This window comes from Antechinus flavipes, chromosome 6 (assembly GCF_016432865.1).
Source record: "Antechinus flavipes isolate AdamAnt ecotype Samford, QLD, Australia chromosome 6, AdamAnt_v2, whole genome shotgun sequence".
Lineage (NCBI taxonomy): Eukaryota > Metazoa > Chordata > Mammalia > Dasyuromorphia > Dasyuridae > Antechinus > Antechinus flavipes.
In genome coordinates, this window is record NC_067403.1 from 113,754,820 (window position 1) to 113,763,264 (window position 8,445).

The window sequence follows — 8,445 nt, forward strand, 5'->3', positions numbered from 1 at the left end:
TAATATAAATTAAATTGGTTAAAATATACATTCAGTTAAGAGAATAAAGAAACATACATTTTGTTCTTATGCTAGTTATAATTACAGATAAAATGAATGCCATTCTGGCATGAACATTTATGAAGAATTCTGTTGTCAAACTTTTCTTTTAAAAATGAACAAGTAGAGAGCAGTTAGTCAGTTGCTCCAGTCTCAACTCCTCCCCAAATATGTTATGAGAAGCAAAACCATTATGTGATCAAATGAGAGCTAAAATAAATAAATAACTCAAAATGAGTGAATCAAAAAAATCCAGAGGAATATATGCATACTAGTTCTTTACATTAAAACAAGGACAGAAGAGATATAGAAACTGAAAGAGGTTCTACTTGAAATCTGGATCTAGATTTTAAACTCTCTGCTAATACGTGTTGATTATTTGATCTGGCCAAAGCATTTACCATTCTCTAAAGTTACACACTGCAAAATGGCATTTTCTTTTCTCTCCAGCATTCCCTCACTGAGCAATCTCATCAACACCTTGTTATCATCTCAATGCTGATCACTTTCCAAATGTCTACGTTGAGCCCCAATCACTTTTTTTTTGAACTATCACTTACACATCACCAACTACATAGGGATCATTGAGAGATCATATCTCAAGCTCAACTTATTGAAAAAAGAATTATTTCAAGTTAGGCTTTATTTTATTTGTTAAATGACCATGTATTCTTTTTCTCCTTTCCAACTATATATCCCCTCATCCCCATATCATACCACCCCTTAAAACAAATAAAGCCCCTTGTTATATAAGAAATAATCACAGTAAAAACATCATATTTTATCACATGGAAACATTGTCACTCATTATATCTAGCTTAATAGTCTAATTCCAAGTAGTATTGAGTATTATTTTTATCATCTTTTTTTTGAATCAGAAAAATTTTTCAAAAATCTTCATTATTATATTAGTATTCTATTCTATTCACTGCATCAATTCATATATTTTTTCAACTTCATTTGAAATAGATAGTATTTATATAGCATTTTAAAGTTGACAAAACTCTTTACAAATATTATCTCATTATATAGGAGTTGAACATCTAATCAAAAAGAAATTTCAGGGGACTCTTGTGTAAACATTAGGTATAGGATTGGGTACCAGTTGGAAACTATGTCACCTATTGCCTAGTTATAATCACAATAACAGACTGGAGAGGAGTCATTGCAGTTGTTAAAGAGCAGGGATCCTACTATACAATGGCTAAAGTACAAACCTCTTTCCACATCACATCATTTCAGAAGTACTGAAAACTTACAGGCATCCACTGAATCATAAAATCAATGGAAACTTATAAAAGACAAAAATTAAGCTCAGACATCTAACCACACATTGAGCGATAAGCATTGCAAAAACTCTAATAGAGTCTAAAATCAAGAAATAGGCTGGAAACATGAATGAACAGCAGAAGAACAAAAGAAGCTCACCATATAAAGTTATGATAATAGGGAAGCTTACCACACAAATTCAGAACACAATGGAATAAAAACATCTATAAGCAAAGCATAAAATAAAAAAAAAAGAATATTGTACAAAAGATAATAGGAATTTCTAAATAAAAGTTTTTTTTTTTTTTTTTTTAAAGAGGTTCAAAAAGAGCAGAGCATGAATTTAAAAATCAAATAAATACAGTAGGGGGGAATTTTCACAAAGAAACAGTTGCAAAGAAAAAAAAAATGGTAAAAAAAAAATCTTGGTAAAGAATGAACCCCCCCCCACCACCACCAAGAAAATAACTCCCTAAAACTAAAATTCACCAATTTCTAAAAGAGCTATAAAACTTTGTAAGTGTAAATAAATCCTGAAAAATTATAATTTGCCAACTAGAAGGTAATGACTTCATGAGAGATTAAGAAAAACAAAAAGGCAAAAGTATGAAAAATAGAATAAAATATAAAATATCTCATCAGGAAAAACAACTGACCTAGAAAATAGATCAAGGAGACATTACTTAATAATCACTGGGCTGATGAAAAATTTTACCCAAAAAGGAGAAGAGGGGAGAGTGTGAACATCATATTAAAGAAAAAGAATGAAAGAGAGGAAAACAACTGAGGTAAAATTATTGAGGAATCAGAAGCTAAACACAAAGCACTCCCCTTAGGAAATATCAAAATGAAAAATTTGGGGATATTATAGGCAAATTCTAGAGTTCCCAAATGAAAAGAAAATTGCTGAAAGAAAACTAGAAAGAAACTATTTGGATATCATGGACTCACAGCCAGGATCAGACAAAATTTAGCACCTACCACTGTAAAGGGTAAGATGATTTGGAATACACTATTCTGCAAAGCAAAGTACTAGAATTATAATAGAAAAACTAAGTATAATCTTATATAAGAAAAATGTATATTTAATTAAAGTATTTATAATTATTTTTCAGTTTTAAAAAGTTGAATAGAAAATTTGATTTTCAAATATGAGAATCTAGAAAAACATAAAAAATGCAAATGTGAATGAGAAACCATAAGGTATTTAATTAATAGCATTAAACTGGTTATTTGCCTTTACTATGAGATGATATTTGTAGGCATCATTGCAGCAGTTAGAAGGAGTCAAGACATAGGTGTGCCCTACAGTGGGATACTCTAAAAAGTAAAATTGATGTGTGAGAAAGAGGAATGCACTGGGGAAGGGGAAACAGAAAGAAAGATTACAGAAAATGATGTTACATAATAGAGGTAATCAAGAAAAATATTTTATAATGAAAGAAATTGGGAAGATAATTTGTTTATAAGATTCACACCTGAAATAGAAAGACACAGTTTATTCAAAATAAAAGGAGAGAGAAGTATCCATTGCACTTTAGTTGAAACAAAAAATGGCAGAAATAATCATCATAATCTGAGACAAAGTAAAACTAAATATTTGCTTGTTCAGGTACTTCAGTCATGTCTTGCCAAATGTACTCGAGTGGTTTGCCATTTCCTTCTCCAGCTCATTTTATGAATGAAGAAAGTAAGACAAATAGGATTAGGTGACTTGTCCAGAGTCATATAACTACTAAATTTCTAAGACCAAAATTGAACTCAAGTCTTCCTCACTTCTGGCTGGGAGCTCAATATATTGCATGACCTAGCTGCAGAAGCAAAAGCAGTTCTAAGTAAAAGATAATCAAGTAAATTACATTTTGAAAAGGCACTACACAATGAATTAATAACCATGCCAAACATATGTTCCATATGTATATGTATAAGTAGCATAGCATCCAAATTATTGAAGGAAAAAATTGAATGAATTACAGTAAGAATTAGTAAAATTATGCTAGTGGGGGATCTCAAATTATCTTCAAACAAATCTAATTGTAAAATACAAGACATAAAAAGAGAAATTGAATTTTATAAAAGTTGGATATGAGAGACATAGGTCTTGAATTGGAATAGAAAGGAATATACTTTTCTCACTTGTGCATAGTACTTTTACAAAGGGTTATTTATATTAGGACATAAAAATCTCTAAAACAAGTATAGGAAAGCAAAATGCATCCTCTTTTGTGCACCCTAATGAAAGAAAGAAAGAACCCCTGAAACACGCATTATAAATTAATTGTAAACTAAATAATCTAACCATAAAGAATGATTGGGTCAAAGAGCAAATCTTATGAACAATCAATTTCATTAAAGAAAATGAAAACAATGAGAAATATACTAAAATTTATGGGATGCAAGCAAAGCAGTACTTAAGGGGAAATAATTCATATTTCTAAATTCTTGCACCCACAAATTGGCATATAACACGAGAGACACCAAGGAGGAGAAAGAGAGAGAGAGAGAGAGAGAGAGAGAGAGAGAGAGAGAGATTAAACACCAAAAAAATCCTGAAAATTAAAAGTTTAAAAAAAATGAAAGTTGGAAAATTTAAACTAATAAAACTAGCAGCTGGTTTTCTAATACACACATATAAAATCAATATATGTATGTGTACACATATATTTAAACATACACACTATATATGTGTACAGTATATATATGTGTATATACATATATATGTATATACATACATATACATGCCAATGGTTTGTTTTATATTTAAACCATAGGATTTTTTAAAGAAGAAGAAATTATGGGGAAATGGCAGAATAAGAATAGGAATTAACTAGTTCTTCCAAATTCCCTTCAAAACAATTTAAAGAACCCCACCTGATTATTTCTGAGTCTGGCTTAACATGGAATTATTAAAAACTAGGACAATTACCTGAAGTAAAAACTGAGTTAAGGATGTTTTATCCTGAATGTGCTTATGTCAAAACCTAAAGGACCAGTTTTGATACTATTTAAATCATGTCCCTGATTTTTCCTCTTATAGCAAATTTCTGTAATCAGAGAAAGTAGTCAGTGGAAGATACGAAGAACAATATAAGTATATAGATGATGTTTTGATTTGCAGCTCAGCCCCAGAGGATTCTCTGCTGCTATAAAATTTTTAACTCTCTTGCTCCCTGAGGTAAGAGTTTCTTTGCCTAAAGGCCCTCTTTACCTAAGTATTTGGAGCCACTTTCCACCTTCCCTTTTGCTCTTTGGAAGAGGAAGCAGACAATCTTTCATGCCCTGATCAGGCCAAAGATTTTTAGGACTCTGAAAACTAAACTAATCTCCTGCCTAGAGCCTTTTACATTGTATGTTGATGAAAGGCAGGGCTAGGTCCTAGGGCTCTCTGGAACCCTATCCTAGACCCCTTGCTTACTTCTCAAAGACTTGAAATATGTTTTTCATGTTTAGCATGATCATGGGGACTAAATGGAAAGAATAGGGATTTTTTTGAGCCAAACAATTCTCCATTAAGTATGCAGGGAAAATGATTACTGCTAGCTGTCCATGGACTTAAAAAGGTTTCTGTTGTTTCCTAAAGGAAGGGAAATTCCCTTCAGGTGAAGGGAAACAGGCTTACAGATAAGCTGCCCATGGTGCTACCTGTTTGCCTCTGACCATGACATCTTTAATTCCCCAACTACTGACTCCTGCATTCCCTCATAGCTCCCAGGCAAGTAAATTCTGAAAGAATTGTTAAAAAGGCCTGCACATGTGCCCCCTTGCAGGGGCTTTAAAATACTTTCAGTTCTGTTAACACTTGTACTAATTGTGTAAAAGCCTTCCCTTAGAAATTTCTAGGGTTTTTGCTAAGGAGATTATGCTCACTGAAGGATAAAATGTTCCACCCATTACTTCTAACTCCTTTGAGGAAACAAAAGCAAGAATTTGGTAAACACATTTTTTGGTATTTATCCTAAGAAAAGCTGTTTGGAGGAGAGGCATTTATGATAGCCTTATCTTTCTCCCAGCCTTCCTCTGGGTGGGATTTCTGGTTACTGTCCTAGTAATCTCTATATTAACTACACTTTTGTTTAGTCTTTCTCTTTTGCTCATATTTAGTTTTTGTATTTTTAATATTCTTGGGAGAGTTACTTCTTCCATACTCCGAGTCATGGAATTTTAACAACTTGGTCCACCTGAAATCACTTGATTCCTTATCCTGACGCTCAGCACTTTGGCTGCCAGATGCCAATCTGTGTGATGACTAGATTTCCAAGACAGATAGTAGGAGTTGGTGGAAGCAAGGTCTCTGATTCCTGCTCATTTCTTTAAGCAGCAATATCCTGCCAACTGCTGGCTTATGCACTTAATCATTAGAATAATTCAAGATTTCTTAATTTAAGTGATTCCTGAAACAAAGAAAGGAGAAGAACAAGCTGGAAGACCTAGGTAACAAAGATTCCCTAGAAATATATTAGGATTAGTGTGAAAAATCTTCAAATGTATGATAGAGAGGTGACTGAGTGAGATAGACAGGTGAAGCTTTCTCAAGAAGACTTTGAGACTAGGCCTAAATCATGTAATCCCTATGCCCAGAAGTCTGCAGAGTTCGAAGATCAGGTCTTGGGCCCAGGTTGCAGGAAGTCACATGATTTTCTAAACCTAGAGGTCTCTAAAGGCTAAGATTATAGGTCAGTGACAGGAAGTGACAAGAAGTGATGTGACCCACAGGAAGCAGACCACATTAGTGACCACTGATCAATCTTGGTTACTTCCTTCCAGTGGTTCTCAAAGTATGGTCTAGAGAATCCTGGGGATCTCTAAAACCCTTTTAGAGGGTCTACAAATTCAAAAATAGTTTTTATTTTCAATATATTAAATGTCTATAAATATCCAGATAAACAAAAACGCTTTGGAGAGATCCTCAACAATTTTTAATAGGATAAAGATACTGAAAACAAAAGTTTGAGAACCACTGTTTTAGTCTATCCAATGAAAAGGCTTAGATCTTTTGCTATTTAACCAGCTTTATGGCTTCCAGATTGTCAGGTTGAGCACATGTTGGGAACTGAGATGCTTCCCAGGTATGCTTGGGCCTCTCCCTGCAGAGAATAAATAAATGCTTTTTATGTGTACTTGAAGATACCTCTGATTAGTTAATTTGAGAAAGGGGGTCTAGCACTTGTCCCACAAAATATAGTCTCTAACCAGAAGCCCCTCCCCCCACTTTTTTTCCTTTGTCTGAGGGAGTCCCGGCTTTTACCCTAAACATGGAAATCTATCTCAGAAACAACAACAACAAAAAACTACTAAATAATAAACTCTTTACCCATAAAATAGTTAAATTCTAACTAAAAAGGGGAAGATAGGAGGGAAATGCTTATCTAAGATAATCAAACACCTGCAGCTTTTAGCTATGGCTCAATTTTGTTGTTGTTGTTATTTTTGCAAAGTCTCAATTAGGGCATATGTCAAGGCTACATTCTTATGAGAGGTCTTCACTCATGTTATCCCAATTCACTCTCTATTGTCTCCCTCCAAACTTGGCCTGCCAGTTCTTCCCCTCCTTCCCCCCCCACAACTCCCCACCTCCACCTACTTGCAGTTCCTGAGTATCCTTGAGCTACTGGATCTTGGCACTGGATTTGGTGAGCCTAAAGAAGAGGTTTGTGGGCCTTTGTAGGAATGATGCCCCCAGGGAAATCTGTCACCTCCAATACTAGCCCTAAATCAATACTGTCCCAGCTCAGTGGAGGCAGATCTGAGTGCTTATTTCTTCCCTTGGTTTCTATGCTTCATTCTAGTCTATCCCTGGTAAGCTACATAAATCAACTGGCTAAGGAGCTGAGGAGGACAAATAGACAGATTGTACTGTAATTATTTCCTGAGAAAGGAGTAGCACCCATTGCCCTGGCAGGGTGAATAAGTCAGGGGAACTGTGTAAAGTCAGAAAGAGGGCTGAATGCTGTGCAGATGCTGCTGAGGCTGGTGATGGGAAATGAGATTGGGGATTGAGTGAGAGATTTGATAAGGCAATCTTAGTGTCTTTACACAGATATGCTTTGGCCTGGGAGCTGCTTTCCTTGTTGTTCAGGTCTTCAGGTCCATGTGGTAGCATTTACAGTGACTTCATTGAATCATTGATTCTTTGGGGCCTGGGAAGCACTGGGTACACTGGGAACATTCACTTTCATTACTATCACACCTAGTCCAGAAGGGGATACTCTTGAGTATTGTTGTAGCATCTGTGGTGAGCTGTAGGAGGAAGGAGATTAAGCTGTCTGGTAGTATTCAGAGCCAAGAGGTTGCAGAAAACCTATTGAAGAGCTAGTGCCATTCTTCTGTACTGATGGGATCACACTATGTCTGTGTATTACAAAACATATACAATTCAATACAATACAAGACCACCTTCTAGGACTCATTTCCCATTGGAATATGGTATGGAGGTAGTGGAGCATACTGGACCCTGGGGCCTTGCCTCTGCAATCTTCTCCTTCTCCCCTTTTCCCCCCAGCAATACTGTTCCTTTTTCCTGAGAAAGCTTTGGTTCTTTAGCGGCTGGAAATTCATAAAGCTCTGATAAGGTGCCTGCTTCTGGTTGGACATGATGAGCTGTAATCCAGGTTGCTGAGATGGCTGAGGCAGCTGTTGAGAGTGCTGGGGATTGTAGGCCACTGGGTGAGAAGGAGGTTGTTATTGCTATTTGGAGTTGGGATGCTGCCCAGGAGGATAATAAGAAACCTGTACCTATTGATATAATGTAGTAGGGATTGTATGTAGTCCTGAGGTTGCAAAACTTGTTGGATCAGGTGAGCTTGGGTGGAGATGGAGTAGTTGGAGATGAGAAAAGCTGGTCCATGGAGATCATGATGAAGCCACTCTTGAGGATATTGGGACTGGAATAGGACCGAAGATGGGCCAGCTATCTCAGAGGAATATTGTCAGCTAAGGCTCATTTGCCCAAAAGGGTTGCTAAGATCATCAATCTGTGAAATCATGTGATTTACGCAAGGATGGCTGTTCCTAGAGAGTGGGTGAGAGAGTTAGATGCTGCTACTGTTCCTTAGTGCAATGGAGAAAGCCCCAGACAGGCTAGGATGAGGTGACCTGGTTGGGGCACATAGTGCTAAACTTTTCCTAAATATTCTTCCT

At 35.8% G+C, this 8,445-nt stretch overlaps 1 pseudogene; it reads right to left on the minus strand.

Annotated features, from left to right (window-relative positions):
- The window catches only part of LOC127541430 (R3H domain-containing protein 2-like), a 32,632-nt pseudogene extending 24,733 nt beyond the window's left edge, over positions 1 to 7,899 (minus strand).
- Between the last annotated feature and the right edge of the window lie 546 nt (positions 7,900 to 8,445).